Here is a 15,850-nt window from a genome sequence, read left to right as displayed (position 1 = left end):
TTGATATGGGACTCCGTCCCCGGACCCCGGGATCATGAACTGAGCTGAAGGCAGATGCTGAACCGCTAAGCCACCCAGGTGCTCCACCTCTAGCTTTTCTTAGTGTTTCTTTGCAACAGGGTGATTTCCACTCCCTGAGCATGGTCCTCTTGCTCACTTTCAAGTATTGGTCTGAGCATTCTTCCTCCCTCTCTCTCCCCTTTCTGTGCTTTCCTTAGCCTCTTTTTCTTTTTTTTAAACACTTATCCAAATCTATTTTTTTAAAGATTTTATTTATTCATGACAGACGCAGAGAGAGAGGCAGAGACATAGGCAGAGGGAGGAGCAGGCTCCCTGCAGGGGAGCCCGATGCGGGACTCGTCCCAGGACCTCAGGATCACGACCTGAGCTGAAGGCAGACACTCAACCACTGAGCCACTCAGGTGTCCCCTCAGCCTCTTTTTCATCTCAGAGATGTAACTTGTTTCTCTGGATGTCTCCTCTCAATCTCCTAGTTTTGAAGTAAGTGCCCCTACTATGAGCTCCCATAGAAACCAGTCATGTTGATTTTTATCACTTGTATGTTTACCTGTTCGTGGTTGTATTTTCTTCTCTAGACTGACTGGTTTCCAAGGTCTGGAGCTGTTTTATTTTTTTCACTATTTTATCTCCAGGAACTAGGGTGATGCAAACAAATGCATTGCACTTCTTGTTTTGCAAACCACAGCAGGTGCCATTGGTATAAACCATTAGGTGAAGGGCGCCCCCTAGAGACAGTCCTGTCATATATGTCTTAAATACCTGTGGCATGAAAGAATATTAAACCAAATATTCCCTGAACTCCTTCCTATTTCTAAAATTCTGTAACTATTCACAAATTTATAAAATGAATACCATTGGGTATAAATTATAAAATGGCCAAACCACATGCATAAAATTTACACACATATCAAATAATACTCACTTTATAATCTCAAAGGATGGATATATGCACCCCTATGGTTCCTGCAGCAATATTTACAATAGCCAAGATAAGGAAGCAAGCTAAATGTCTATCCATAGATGAATAGATAAAGAATATGTGGGGTGTGTGCGTATGTGTGTGTGTATAAAATATATATAATGGAATGTTACTCAGCCATAAAAAAGAATGAGATGTCATCTGCAACAAGAAGATCGGACCTAGATGGTATAATGCAAGTGAAATAAGTCAGAAAAAAGAAAGACAAATACCACATCATTTCACTCATGTATGGAATTTAAGAAAAACGAACAAAGAAAAAAGAGACAAACAAAAAAACATACTCTCAAATGCAGAGAAAAAAACTGATGGCTAGCAAAGGGGAGGGGGTTGGGGGGATGGTGAAATAGATGATGGGGATTAAGAGTATACTTATTTTTTTTTCCATTTTTATTTCTTTTTTTTAATTTATTTTTTATTGTTCAATTTACCAACATACAGAATAACCCCCAGTGCCCCTCACCCATTCACTCCCACCCCCCGCCCTCCTCCCCTTCTACCACCCCTAGTACGTTTCCCAGAGTTAGCAGTCTTTACGTTCTGTCTCCCTTTCGGATATTTCCCACACATTTCTTCTCCCTTCCCTTATATTCCCTTTCACTATTATTTATATTCCCCAAATGAATGAGAACATATAATGTTTGTCCTTCTCCGACTGACTTACTTCACTCAGCATAATACCCTCCAGTTCCATCCACGTTGAAGCAAATGGTGGGTATTTGTCATTTCTAATGGCTGAGGAATATTCCATTGTATACATAAACCACATCTTCTTTATCCATTCATCTTTCGTTGGACACCGAGGCTCCTTCCACAGTTTGGCTAATGTGGCCATTGCTGCTATAAACATCGGGGTGCAGGTGTCCCGGCGTTTCATTGCATCTGTATCTTTGGGGTAAATCCCCAACAGTGCAATTGCTGGGTTGTAGGGCAGGTCTATTTTTAACTGTTTGAGGAACCTCCACACAGTTTTCCAGAGTGGCTGCACCAGTTCACATTCCCACCAACAGTGTAAGAGGGTTCCCTTTTCTCCGCATCCTCTCCAACATTTGTGGTTTCCTGCCTTGCTAATTTTCCCCATTCTCACTGCTGTGAGGTGGGATCTCATTGTGGTTTTGATTTGTATTTCCCTGAAGGTCAGTGATGCGGAGCATTTTCTCATGTGCATGTTGGCCATGTCTATGTCTTCCTCTGTGAGATTTCTCTTCATGTCTTTTCCCATTTCATGATTGGATTGTTTGTTTCTTTGGTGTTGAGTTTAATAAGTTCTTTATAGATCTTGGAAACTAGCCCTTGATCTGATACGTCATTTGCAAATATCTTCTCCCATTCTGTAGGTTGTCTTTTAGCTTTGTTGACTGTATCCTTTGCTGTGCAAAAGCTTCTTATCTTGATGAAGTCCCAATAGTTCATTTTTGCTTTTGTTTCTTTTGCCTTCGTGGATGTATCTTGCAAGAAGTTACTCTGGCTGAGTTCAAAAAGGGTGTTGCCTGTGTTCTCCTCTAGGATTTTCATGGAATCTTGTCTCACATTTAGATCTTTCATCCATTTTGAGTTTATCTTTGTGTATGGTGAAAGAGAGTGGTCTAGTTTCATTCTTCTGCATGTGGATGTCCAATTTTCCCAGCACCATTTATTGAAGAGACTGTCTTTCTTCCAATGGATAGTCTTTCCTCCTTTATCAAATATTAGTTGACCATAAAGTTCAGGGTCCACGTCTGGGTTCTCTATTCTGTTCCATTGATCTATGTGTCTGTTTTTGTGCCAGTACCACACTGTCTTGATGACCACAGCTTTGTAGTACAACCTGAAATCTGGCATTGTGATGCCCCCAGATATGGTTTTCTATTTAAAATTCCCCTGGCTATTTGGGGTCTTTTCTGATTCCACACAAATCTTAAAATAATTTGTTCTAACTCTCTGAAGAAAGTCCATGGTATTTTGATAGGGATTGCATTAAACGTGTAAATTGCCCTGGGTAACATTGATATTTTCACAATATTAATTCTGCCAATCCATGAGCATGGAATATTTTTCCATCTCTTTGTGTCTTCCTCAATTTCTTTCAGAAGTGTTCTATAGTTTTGAGGGTATAGATCCTTTACCTCTTTGGTTAGGTTTATTCCTAGGTATCTTATGCTTTTGGGTGCAATTGTAAATGGGATTGACTCCTTAATTTCTCTTTCTTCAGTCTCGTTAGTGTATACAAATGCCACTGATTTCTGGGCATTGATTTTGTATCCTGCCACGCTACCAAATTGCTGTATGAGTTCTAGCAATCTTGGGGTGGAGGCTTTTGGGTTTTCTATGTAGAGTATCATGTCATCGGTGAAGAGGGAGAGTTTGACTTCTTCTTTGCCAATTTGAATGCCTTTAATATCTTTTTGTTGTCTGATTGCTGAGGCTAGGACTTCCAGTACTATGTTGAACAGCAGTGGTGAGAGTGGACATCCCTGTCTTGTTCCTGATCTTAGGGGAAAGGCTCCCAGTGCTTCCCCATTGAGAATGGTATTTGCTGTGGGCTTTTCATAGATGGCTTTTAAGATGTTGAGGAATGTTCCCTCTATCCCTACACTCTGAAGAGTTTTGATCAGGAATGGATGCTGTATTTTGTCAAATGCTTTCTCTGCATCTAATGAGAGGGTCATATGGTTCTTGGTTTTTCTCTTGCTGATATGATGAATCACATTGATTGTTTTACGGGTGTTGAACCAGCCTTGTGTCCCGGGGATAAATCCTACTTGGTCATGGTGAATAATTTTCTTAATGGACCGTTGGATCCTATTGGCCAGTATCTTGTTGAGAATTTTTGCATCCATGTTCATCAGGGATATTGGTCTGTAATTCTTTTTGGTGGGGTCTTTGTCTGGTTTTGGAATTAAGGTGACGCTGGCCTCATAGAACGAATTTGGAAGTACTCCATCTCTTTCTATCTTTCCAAACAGCTTTAGGAGAATAGGTATGGTTTCTTCTTTAAACGTTTGATAGAATTCCCCTGGGAAGCCATCTGGCCCTGGACTCTTGTGTCTTGGGAGGTTTTTGATGACTGCTTCAATTTCCTCCCTGGTTATTGGCCTGTTCAGGTTTTCTATTTCTTCCTGTTCCAGTTTTGGTAGTTTGTGGCTTTCCAGGAATGCATCCATTTCTTCTAGATTGCCTAATTTATTGGCATATAGCTGTTCATAATATGTTTTTAAAATCGTTTGTATTTCCTTGGTGTTGGTAGTGATCTCTCCTTTCTCATTCATAATTTTATTAATTTGAGTCTTCTCTCTCTTCTTTTTAATAAGGCTGGCTAATGGTTTATCTATCTTATTAATTCTTTCAAAGAACCAACTCCTGGTTCTGTTGATCTGTTCCACAGTTCTGGTCTCGATTTCGTTGAGTTCTGATCGAATCTTTATTAACTCTCTTCTTCTCCTGGGTGTAGAATCTATTTGCTGTTTTTTCTCTAGCTCCTTTATGTGTAAGGTTAGCTTTTAATTTTTTTTTTAATTTTTTTTATTTTTTATGATAGTCACAGAGAGAGAGAGAGAGAGAGGCAGAGACATAGGCAGAGGGAGAAGCAGGCTCCAAGCACCGGGAGCCCGACGTGGGATTCGATCCCGGGTCTCCAGGATCACGCCCTGGGCCAAAGGCAGGTGCCAAACCGCTGCGCCACCCAGGGATCCCAAGGTTAGCTTTTATATTTGAGTTCTTTCCAGTTTTTGAATGGATGCTTGTATTGCGATGTATTTCCCCCTTAGGACTGCTTTTGCTGCATCCCAAAGATTTTGAACAGTTGTATCTTCATTCTCATTAGTTTCCATGAATCTTTTTAATTCTTCCTTAATTTCTTGGTTGACCCTTTCATCTTTTAGCAGGATGGTCCTTAACCTCCACGTGTTCGAAGTCCTTCCAAACTTCTTGTTGTGAATTAGTTCTAATTTCAAGGCATTGTGGTCTGAGAATATGCAGGAGACGATCCCAATCTTTTGGTATCAGTTCAGACCCAATTTGTGACCCAGTATGTGGTCTATTCTGGAGAAAGTTCCATGTGCACTTGAGAAGAATGTGTATTCAGTTGAGTTTGGATGCAAAGTTCTGTAGATATCTGTGAAATCCATCTGGTCCAGTGTATCATTTAAAGTTCTCGTTTCTTTGGAGACGTTGTGCTTAGAAGACCTATCGAGTATAGAAAGAGCTAGATTGAAGTCACCAAGTATAAGTGTATTGTTATCTAAGTATTTCTTCACTTTGGTTATTAATTGATTGATATATTTGGCAGCTCCCACATTTGGGGCATATATATTGAGGATTGTTAAGTCCTCTTGTGGGATAGATCCTTTAAGTATGATATAGTGTCCCTCTTCATCTCTCACTACAGTCTTCGGGGTAAATTTTAGTTTATCTGATATGAGGATGGCTACCCCTGCTTTCTTTTGAGGACCATTCGAATGGTAAATGGTTCTCCAACCTTTTATTTTCAGGCTGCAGGTGTCCTTCTGTCTAAAATGAGTCTCTTGTAGACAGCAAATAGATGGGTCCTGCTTTTTTATCCAGTCTGAAACCCTGCGCCTTTTGATGGGGTCATTAAGCCCGTTCACGTTCAGAGTTACTATTGAGAGATATGAGTTTAGTGTCACCATGATATCTATTCAGTCCTTGTTTTTGTGGATTGTTACACTGAACTTCTTCTTAAAGGGGAATTTTAAGAGTCCCCCTTAAAATTTCTTGCAGAGCTGGTTTGGAGGTCACATATTCTTTCAGTTCCTGCCTGTCTTGGAAGCTCTTTATCTCTCCTTCCATTTTGAATGAGAGCCTTGCTGGATAAAGTATTCTTGGTTGCATGTTCTTCTCATTTAGGATCCTGAATATATCCTGCCAGCCCTTTCTGGCCTGCCAGGTCTCTGTGGAGAGGTCTGCTGTTACCCTAGTACTCCTCCCCATAAAAGTCAGGGATTTCTTGTCTCTTGCTGCTTTAAGGATCTTCTCTTTATCTTTGGAATTTGCAAGCTTAACTATTAAATGTCGAGGTGTTGGTTTTTACTGATTCTAGGGGGGGATCTCTCTATTTCCTGGATCTGAATGCCTGTTTCCCTTCCCAGATTAGGCAAGTTTTCAGATAGAATTTGTTCAAATACATATTCTGGCCCTCTGGCCCTTTCGGCGCCCTCGGGAACACCAATTAAAGGTAGGTTTTTCTTCCTCAGGCTGTCGTTTAGGTCTTTTAATTGTTTGTCTCTTTTTTCCTCTGTTTCCCTTTTTGCCGTCAACTTGTCTTCTAGGTCACTCACTCGTTCTTCCACCTCGTTAACCCTCGTCGTTAGGACTTCTAGTTTGGATTGCATCTCATTCAATTGATTTTTAATTTCTGCCTGATTAGCTCTAAATTCTGCAGTCATGAAGTGTCTTGAGTCCTTTATGCTTTTTTCTATAGCCACCAGTAGCTGTATAATAGTGCTTCTGAATTGGCTTTCTGACATTGAATTGTAATCCAGATTTTGTAACTCTGTGGGAGAGAGGACTGTTTCTGATTCTTTCTTTTGAGGTGAGGTTTTCCTTCTAGTCATTTTGCTCAGTGCAGAGTGGCCAAAAGCGAGTTGTATTAGGAAAAGGAGAAAAAGAGAGGAGAGAAAGAAGGAAAGAAAAGAGAAAGAGAAAAAAGAAAAAAGGAAGAAAAAAAAAGAAGAAGAAAAAGAGAAAGAAAATGAAAGAAAGAAAAAAGAAGGTGGGGGAAGGATACAAATTAAAAAGCAAAACAAAATGAAACAAAACAAAACAAACAAACAAACAAACAAAAAAAACCACGGGGGAGTATCTTCTGATTCTGTATACTTTAAGTCCCTTGACTTCCCCTGGAACAGGTCCGTCCAGCTGGTCTTCTGGGGGAGGGGCCTGTTGTGCTGATTTTCAGGTGTTAGCAGTTGGGGGAGCTGCTGTGCCCCTGCCTGGTGCAGGGCTCAGTGGGGGTTGTTTACCCCGTGAGGCCCCAGGAGGAACAACCGCAGTGGCGGGGCAGCTCTGCAGCCCTGGAGTCAGCCCCCGCAGTAGCTCCGCAGCTCTCCGTCTGCAGGGCCTGGAGGCTCCGGGGCGGGGCCGCTGATCTGCTCAGCTGGGGCAGGAGCGTCCTCGCTGTCCTGGGCCCTCCCGGCCTCTGCCTGTCCTGGGGGAGGCGGGATCCTGGGCTGTGTCCCGGCGCCCTGTGCTCCGGGGCCTGCGCTGTTGGATTCGCGCTCCCGGGCCGGGCAACCCTCTCCGCGGAGCTGCAGCCCAAGCCCCTCCGAGCTGCTCCTGGAACCGCGCAGCCCCCTCCGCACGGAGCCTCTTCCTCTGCCCGAGCCCCTCCGAGCTGCTCCCGCCGCGCAGCCCCCTCCGCGGAGCCGCCCCCGAGCCCCTCCGAGCTGCTCCGGGTCCCGCCGGGTCCCGCCGTGCGCGCTGCAGCCCTTAGGGAGCTCGGCGCACTCTCCCGGGGCGCAGGTGTCTGTTAGTGTCCCCGGGAGCCCGAGGGCATCCCCGCCCTCCTGGGTCCTGCTCCACCTCCCTGCGAGCCCCTTTCCCCCGGGAAGGTCGGTGCAGCTCCTGCTCCTCTGGGACGGGGCTCTCCTGTCCTGGGGACACTCGCCCTGGCCTCAGCCCGGCTCCTCGCGGGCCCCTCCCCCTTGGAGGCCTTTTGTTTCTTTATTTCTTTTTCCCCGTCTTCCTACCTGATAGAAGCGCGAACTCTTCTCACTGTAGCATTCCAGCTGGTCTCTCTTTAAATCTCAGGCCGAATTCGTAGATTGTCAGGATGATTTGAAGGTTATCTAGGTAATTTGGTGGGGACAGGTGACTTGGAGACCCTGCTCTTCCGCCGTCTTGCCCCTCCCCCCAAGAGTATACTTATTATAGGGGCACCTGGGTGGCTCAGTGGGTTAAGCATCTGCCTTTGGCTCAGGTCATGATCCCAGCATCCTGGGACTGAGCCCCACATCAGGCTCCTTGCTCAACAGGAAGTCTGCCTCTCCTTCTCTGCCTCTCCCCATGCTCATTCTCTCTTTCTCTTGCACTCTCTCTCAAATAAATAAATAAAATCTTAAAAAAAAAAAAGATACACTTATTGTAATAAGCACTGGGTGATGTGGAGAATTGTTGAACTATATTGTACAACTGAAACTAATATGATACAAAGTTAATTACACTTTAATAAATATGAAAAAATATTCAGCTTAGAATTTATATACAATCATATGAAATAACAGTAATAGTGAAATGTATTGAAGCACTTAATAGAAGTAGATACATATGCTTGTATATATAAAAATTATACAAATATTTTTAAAAGATCTATAAGATTTTATGTAAAGACATAAAATTTTGTATCACTATGTCCCTATATGTTTAATTTATTATTATCACTATTCTTTCTATGTTCAAATTGCCCAAATTTGGCCAGTGGGGGTCCTTTCCTAAACCTTTTGACATCTCCATATTCTTACTGTTTAGTAGAGCACAATACTTTATGCCTAGTTTTATATCTTCCCCTAACTCAGAATCTTTAATTTCTGTAAGAAGCCTTAGTCTCTTCTATTTATTTTTTTAAAGACTTTATTTACTTATTTATTCATGAGAGATGCACAGAGAGAGAGGCAGAGAGACAGACAGAGGGAGAAGCAGACTCCTTGCAGGGAGCTTGATTCAGGACTTAATCCCCTGACCAGAATCACACCCCAAGCCAAAGGTAGACATTCAACCACTGAGCCACCCAAGTGTCCCAGTCTCTTCTATTTAGAAACCAAGGCTTGGGCTCTAGGTATCTCAATGACACTGGGATATGGGGGACTCATTGCTTCTAGACCTTTTAGGTACACGGCACACACACACTATATATATGCCTACATATATGATATGTTCGTACTGATACATCCGAGGCAAGAATCCCCCCCTCTCCTATTTTCATTCCATATATTTATTTTCCTTTATCCACAATAAGAATCCTGGCTTCCAAGAACAATATATGCACTTCTTTGATTAAACCTCTAATACACAAAATTCAGCAATACTACATCCATACCACTTCCAACAAATTTACCAAATTAATCTTTCTTCAGAATTCATTTTGCTCTTAGAATATATTCCACTGGGGGCACTGGAGTGGCTCAGTTGGTTGAGCATCTGCCTTTGGCTCAGGTCATGATCTCAGGGTCCTGGGATTGAGGCCCACATCGGGCTCCCTGCTCAGCCAGGGGAGCCAGCTTCTCCCTCTGCCTCTACCACTCCCCCAGCTTGTGCTCTCTCTCCCTCCCCTTCTCCCTCTATCAAGTAAATGAAATCTTTTTAAAAAGAGAGAGAATATATCCCACTAATGGGATAAAATCAGAGAACCCTACATAAAAGTGACTTGGACTATTTTCTTTTTCTTTGTGGTTATAAATATGATGTGTATTTAAAATCCCCTGATTTTAGAGATTTTCTCCATTCTCTGCAATTCATTTTTCCTTTTTGAAGATGTAAAACATTAACATGATTCAAAAGGCAAGTCTACATTAAGATTACACTCAGGTTAGGCATCTGCCTCATTCTTGTCTTCCCTACTTTCATTCACTATTCGTAGGTAATTCATTTCATTTCACTTATTGCATATGAATCTCTAAGATTGAGGTCTATAGGGATGTTTAAGTTGGTAATGAAGATAAAATGATAGATGGTAATTTGGGAGTACACAGGGCATCTCCTACTCCTATGACATTAATATCAAAGGAGCACATTTCAAACTGTATTTTCCTATTTAAAGCACATATATTTTAATGACTTTATTGAATATTTTTTTAATGTGCTGTAAGTCAAATTATTGCTTTAAAAGGTCATTTAAAAGCAATCTTTTCTATGTGATGACTATTCTAGCATCAATAATGGAACTTAATTAGAGAAAAATACGATATTCAGTCATTCTATAGACCATCTTTTTGACTAAGTGGCTTTTGAAAAGTAGGGGCTATTATGTTGAAAGAAAAATTATCTGGGCAAAAAAAAATTAATGTTTTTTCCCAGAAGAAAAACTTATATAGCCCCACTGTCAATGAATTCCAAACGTGAAATTAGAAGACTCCCCTTGCAGTCTTGACTCTGCCCAAGGTAGTTGTTGGGACTTGGGTAAGACATTGCCCCCATGCCTCAATTTTCCTATCTGCAAAATGGGTATGAGCTGGGAAAGGAGAGTACCGTAACTTTTTTCAGTCTGCCTCCCATAACCCATAACTCGTAACCCATAACCAGTAATTACTTTTTAGGGCTTCTCAATCTTTATTGTTCAAATGATTCACTTTGGGCCACTTGCTATATGCCAATTGTGAGCCCTTATAATATTGGCCTGGGCTGAGGCTCAGAAATGTCCATTTTACACAAGTGTTCCAGGTGATAGAACTGCAGGTGAACAGGCCCTTTGAAGAAGCTTGGCCTACATACTCATGTATGTGACTGGCCCCAAGCTGAACAGGCTTTAATCTTAAAGAAGGAACTTGGTTGCCTACATGCTCTCATTTCAACAATTCTGAGCATGTTTCTTTGCTTAAAGAAAATACTTCTCACACCAAATTAGATTAAGTATTATTTGTAGAATAAAGTCAACCCTTTGGAGGAAAGTATCATCTACAGTAAAATTCCTTCAAGTCATTCATATTTTAATATAAATAAATTTGTCAAGCTATGCAGTCTGATAGCTGGGAAGGTATTGGTGAATTAAACCAAAGCCCCGATCATAAAATTCTGAGAACCAACATGCTTTGTTCACTGTCTGACAATGAGGGTCACATCAGGTTCAGGACTGGAGTCAAACGTCTTTGCTCCACATTTCATGTCACGTTCATGTAATCACAGAACCTTTCTTTGAGAAATCCTTCAGAATAAAAAAGGAAAAGGTACATGGACATGTCCTGATTCCTGGAACCGGTGAATGTTACCTGACATGGTTAAGAAAAAAAAATTTTAAAAGCTTTGAACCGGTGAATAAGGACCTCGGGATGGAAAGATTATCCAAGTAAGTCCAATATAATCACAATGGTCCTTAAAAAAGGATCAAACAGAGACAGTCAATTAATGAAGCAGAAGGAGAAAAGGTGAAGAGCCAAGGAACAAAGGCAGCTCCCAGAAGCTGGGAAAGGCAAGGAAGCAGATTGTCTCCCAAAGCATCCAGAAACAACCAGCCCAGCCACTGCTTGCCTTTATCCCTATGAAACTTATTTTGGATTTCTGAACTCCAGATTACACGATAATAAATCTGTGTTGCTTTAAGCGACTCTCTTTATGGTCATTTCTTACAGCAGCAAAACAGAAACTAGTATAGGGAGTCATAAGAGATCTAGGGAACTGGAGACCAATCAGCAGCAAACAGAGAGGAGGAACCAAAGAGGAGACTGACGAGGTGCTTAACAAAGGTGACTCACTTGGTGACTCTGGGAGCAGCAAGTGGCCAGTCTCAAAGCTTAAGGCAGAACAGAAGTCTAATTAAAGAGTTTGAACTCCCCCCCCACCCCCCCCCAAAAAAGAGTTTGAACTCTAATACTTTAAATGAATAGAGAACTTTGCTTTATCCACAAGGCACGAATGAGTGTTCAACATACACAGAGGACACTTGTAATTCACCAACTACAGGACACAGTGAGTTTCCTGGCAATGCTAATGGATTTGCTCTTTGCTTTCACTGCCCTTTTAAATGCTGTTACTCGTTTTCAGGTCAATTTATAATCTGACCAGACTAAAATTGACTGGACACTCTAAGAGCCACCCAGCCAACCACAGCTACTTCCAACTATGTGAAAACTAACTTAAGATTAATATTTAACTTATCATGTCACCTGGGGCAGAAGAATTTTTTTAAAGGTTTATATCCAAAATAATCTGTTATCAGGCCTAACCATTAAACTAGGTTTGCCCTTTAGACTTAATATATTCAGGGTCCCTTTACAGCCAGAGATGTAATTGCCAGAGCAGAGAGTCAGACTGACCTGAGTTCAAAGCTACCCCACTTACTAGCTGGGTAATCCTGAGCTAGTTACAGGATCCCTGTCAGATGGCTTCATCCTCTATAGAATGCAGGTAAGAGTAGAGTCTGCTTCATGAGGGTCAGGGAAAGATTAAATGGGACAGGGTAGAGAAAGCATGCTTCATTCAGGTGCTATAAAAGGATTAAAAAATGAATGCTGTAAAAGGATTAAAAATGAATGCAGTCTCTGAGCTTTTTCACCTCTCTATCATGGTTTTCAATCTGCTTGGTGGATCCCCAGAGTGTCTGGCAGAGTTTCAGAGACTTCCTGCTGAGGAAGAATGAACCCCACGGGGCTCTGGATCCTCCACACCACTGGCCACTAGAGCTGCCACCTGCAGAAGATGTAAAACTTTAGTCCAATAAAGAAGCTTGATAATAGTTCTATATACTAAGTCAGGGAGAATTTTTTGCTCTCTGCCATGTCCATGTCCTCTTCCCTATCAAACACATGGCACATCATCTGCTCCCCATTCCTGGTGTAGGTTTGTAGGGACTCCCAAAAAGAGCCTGCAAGGGCTTCCTTGTCTTTGGATAGAAACCTGAGCCCTGGCCCTGGGAGTGGGATGGGGATATCCAGGGAGTGAAAGAATGTTGGGGATGGGGGTGCGGTGGGGGGGTGGAGCAGAGCTTGGCAATAACAAGAGGATGAAAGGGACCGTCCTGAGGCTACAGAGATCCTGCCCACACCTGAGGAAGATTAGAAAGGTCTGCCACTCTACGACAGCCTCATACAGAGAGGTTAGAGAATGATACCCCATGCAATGCCTCTGGGAGGTATGTGCTAGCATCATATAACTTGGTTACAGGTCTCCTTACCATAGCAAGTCCCTATTTTGATTGTACTATGTAATACAACTTTTAATTTCAGATTGTGTTACCAAATCAGCCTGGGACCCAGTGCCCCATAGCCAAAGTTGGTACACAGTTCACTGTTTTACATCCCTTAAACTTCCAACCTTGGACAGCCACACAGAAATAGATCACATTGAGCACGTTCAATGCCTGATTCCACCAAAATGTGGCAGTGAGCCTTAGAGAAAGGTAGTCTTTGTTGGGGGATGTCTGAGATCCATGCGTAGGATCCTGGGGCCTGGGGAGATGCAAAGTCATGGTTTTTAGCCTGTGTCTGTTTGACTGCTGAGCCTGGCACTCTGCCATTAAATTATGCTTCTCCTGGGCAGTGGTCTCAGTCTGTGCTCCAGGGGACCACCAAGTGATGGCAAGGTGTCTGCAAATCCGAATGGGCACTTTCTTTAGGCCAATATAGAACACAGCCTGTCTTTATTTTTTTTTTTTAATTTATTTTTTTATTGGTGTTCAATTTACTAACATACAGAATAACACCCAGTGCCCGTCACCCATTCACTCCCACCCCCCGCCCTCCTCCCCTTCTACCACCCCTAGTTCGTTTCCCAGAGTTAGCAGTCTTTACGTTCTGTCTCCCTTTCTGATATTTCCCACACATTTCTTCTCCCTTCCCTTATATTCCCTTTCACTATTATTTATATTCCCCAAATGAATGAGAACATATAATGTTTGTCCTTCTCTGACTGACTTACTTCACTCAGCATAATACCCTCCAGTTCCATCCACGTTGAAGCAAATGGTGGGTATTTGTCATTTCTAATAGCTGAGTAATATTCCATTGTATACATAAACCACATCTTCTTTATCCATTCATCTTTCGTTGGACACCGAGGCTCCTTCCACAGTTTGGCTATCGTGGCCATTGCTGCTAGAAACATCGGGGTGCAGGTGTCCCGGCGTTTCATTGCATTTGTATCTTTGGGGTAAATCCCCAACAGTGCAATTGCTGGGTCGTAGGGCAGGTCTATTTTTAACTCTTTGAGGAACCTCCACACAGTTTTCCAGAGTGGCTGCACCAGTTCACATTCCCACCAACAGTGTAAGAGGGTTCCCTTTTCTCCGCATCCTCTCCAACATTTGTTGTTTCCTGCCTTGTTAATTTTCCCCATTCTCACTGGTGTGAGGTGGTATCTCATTGTGGTTTTGATTTGTATTTCCCTGATGGCAAGTGATGCAGAGCATTTTCTCATATGCATGTTGGCCATGTCTATGTCTTCCTCTGTGAGATTTCTGTTCATGTCTTTTGCCCATTTCATGATTGGATTATTTGTTTCTTTGGTGTTGAGTTTAATAAGTTCTTTATAGATCTTGGAAACTAGCCCTTTATCTGATATGTCATTTGCAAATATCTTCTCCCATTCTGTAGGTTGTCTTTGAGTTTTGTTGACTGTATCCTTTGCTGTGCAAAAGCTTCTTATCTTGATGAAGTTCCAATAGTTCATTTTTGCTTTTGTTTCTTTTGCCTTCATGGATGTATCTTGCAAGAAGTTACTATGGCCGAGTTCAAAAAGGGTGTTGCCTGTGTTCTTCTCTAGGATTTTGATGGAATCTTGTCTCACATTTAGATCTTTCATCCATTTTGAGTTTATCTTTGTGTATGGTGAAAGAGAGTGGTCTAGTTTCATTCTTCTGCATGTGGATGTCCAATTTTCCCAGCACCATTTATTGAAGAGACTGTCTTTCTTCCAATGGATAGTCTTTCCTCCTTTATCGAATATTAGTTGCCCATAAAGTTCAGGGTCCACTTCTGGATTCTCTATTCTGTTCCACTGATCTATGTGTCTGTTTTTGTGCCAGTACCACACTGTCTTGATGACCACAGCTTTGTAGTACAACCTGAAATCTGGCATTGTGATGCCCCCAGATATGGTTTTCTTTTTTAAAATTCCCCTGGCTATTCGGGGTCTTTTCTGATTCCACACAAATCTTAAAATAATTTGTTCTAACTCTCTGAAGAAAGTCCATGGTATTTTGATAGGGATTGCATTAAACGTGTATATTGCCCTGGGTAACATTGACATTTTCACAATATTAATTCTGCCAATCCATGAGCATGGAATATTTTTCCATCTCTTTGTGTCTTCCTCAATTTCTTTCAGAAGTGTTCTATAGTTTTGAGGGTATAGATCCTTTACATCTTTGGTGAGGTTTATTCCTAGGTATCTTATGCTTTTGGGTGCAATTGTAAATGGGATTGACTCCTTAATTTCTCTTTCTTCAGTCTCATTGTTAGTGTATAGAAATGCCACTGACTTCTGGGCATTGATTTTGTATCCTGCCACGCTACCGAATTGCTGTATGAGTTCTAGCAATCTTGGGGTGGAGACTTTTGGGTTTTCTATGTAGAGTATCATGTCATCGGCGAAGAGGGAGAGTTTGACTTCTTCTTTGCCAATTTGAATGCCTTTAATGTCTTTTTGTTGTCTGATTGCTGAGGCTAGGACTTCCAGTACTATGTTGAATAGCAGTGGTGAGAGTGGACATCCCTGTCTTGTTCCTGATCTTAGGGGAAAGGCTCCCAGTGCTTCCCCATTGAGAATGATATTTGCTGTGGGCTTTTCATAGATGGCTTTTAAGATGTCGAGGAATGTTCCCTCTATCCCTACACTCTGAAGAGTTTTGATCAGGAATGGATGCTGTATTTTGTCAAATGCTTTCTCTGCATCCAATGAGAGGATCATATGGTTCTTGGTTTTTCTCTTGCTGATATGATGAATCACATTGATTGTTTTACGGGTGTTGAACCAGCCTTGTGTCCCAGGGATAAATCCTACTTGGTCATGGTGAATAATTTTCTTAATGTACTGTTGGATCCTATTGGCCAGTATCTTGTTGAGAATTTTTGCATCCATGTTCATCAGGGATATTGGTCTGTAATTCTCCTTTTTGGCGGGGTCTTTGTCTGGCTTTGGAATTAAGGTGATGCTGGCTTCATAGAACGAATTTGGAAGTACTCCATCTCTTTCTATCTTTCCAAACAG

At 42.0% G+C, this 15,850-nt stretch overlaps 1 long non-coding RNA gene across 1 annotated transcript in view; it reads right to left on the bottom strand.

Annotated features, from left to right (window-relative positions):
* Positions 1-15,850, bottom strand: part of LOC140641160 (uncharacterized) — a 198,838-nt gene that overhangs the window by 131,943 nt on the left and 51,045 nt on the right. Inside the window, exon 2 of the long non-coding RNA XR_012037669.1 lies at positions 7,687-7,785. This is a non-coding gene — a long non-coding RNA (uncharacterized lncRNA). The remainder of the gene's footprint in view (positions 1-7,686; positions 7,786-15,850) is intronic.

This window comes from Canis lupus, chromosome 10 (assembly GCF_048164855.1).
Source record: "Canis lupus baileyi chromosome 10, mCanLup2.hap1, whole genome shotgun sequence".
NCBI classification, from domain to species: domain Eukaryota; kingdom Metazoa; phylum Chordata; class Mammalia; order Carnivora; family Canidae; genus Canis; species Canis lupus.
Note: the sequence above shows the minus strand (reverse complement) of the source record. Positions and strands in the feature narration are given on the sequence as shown.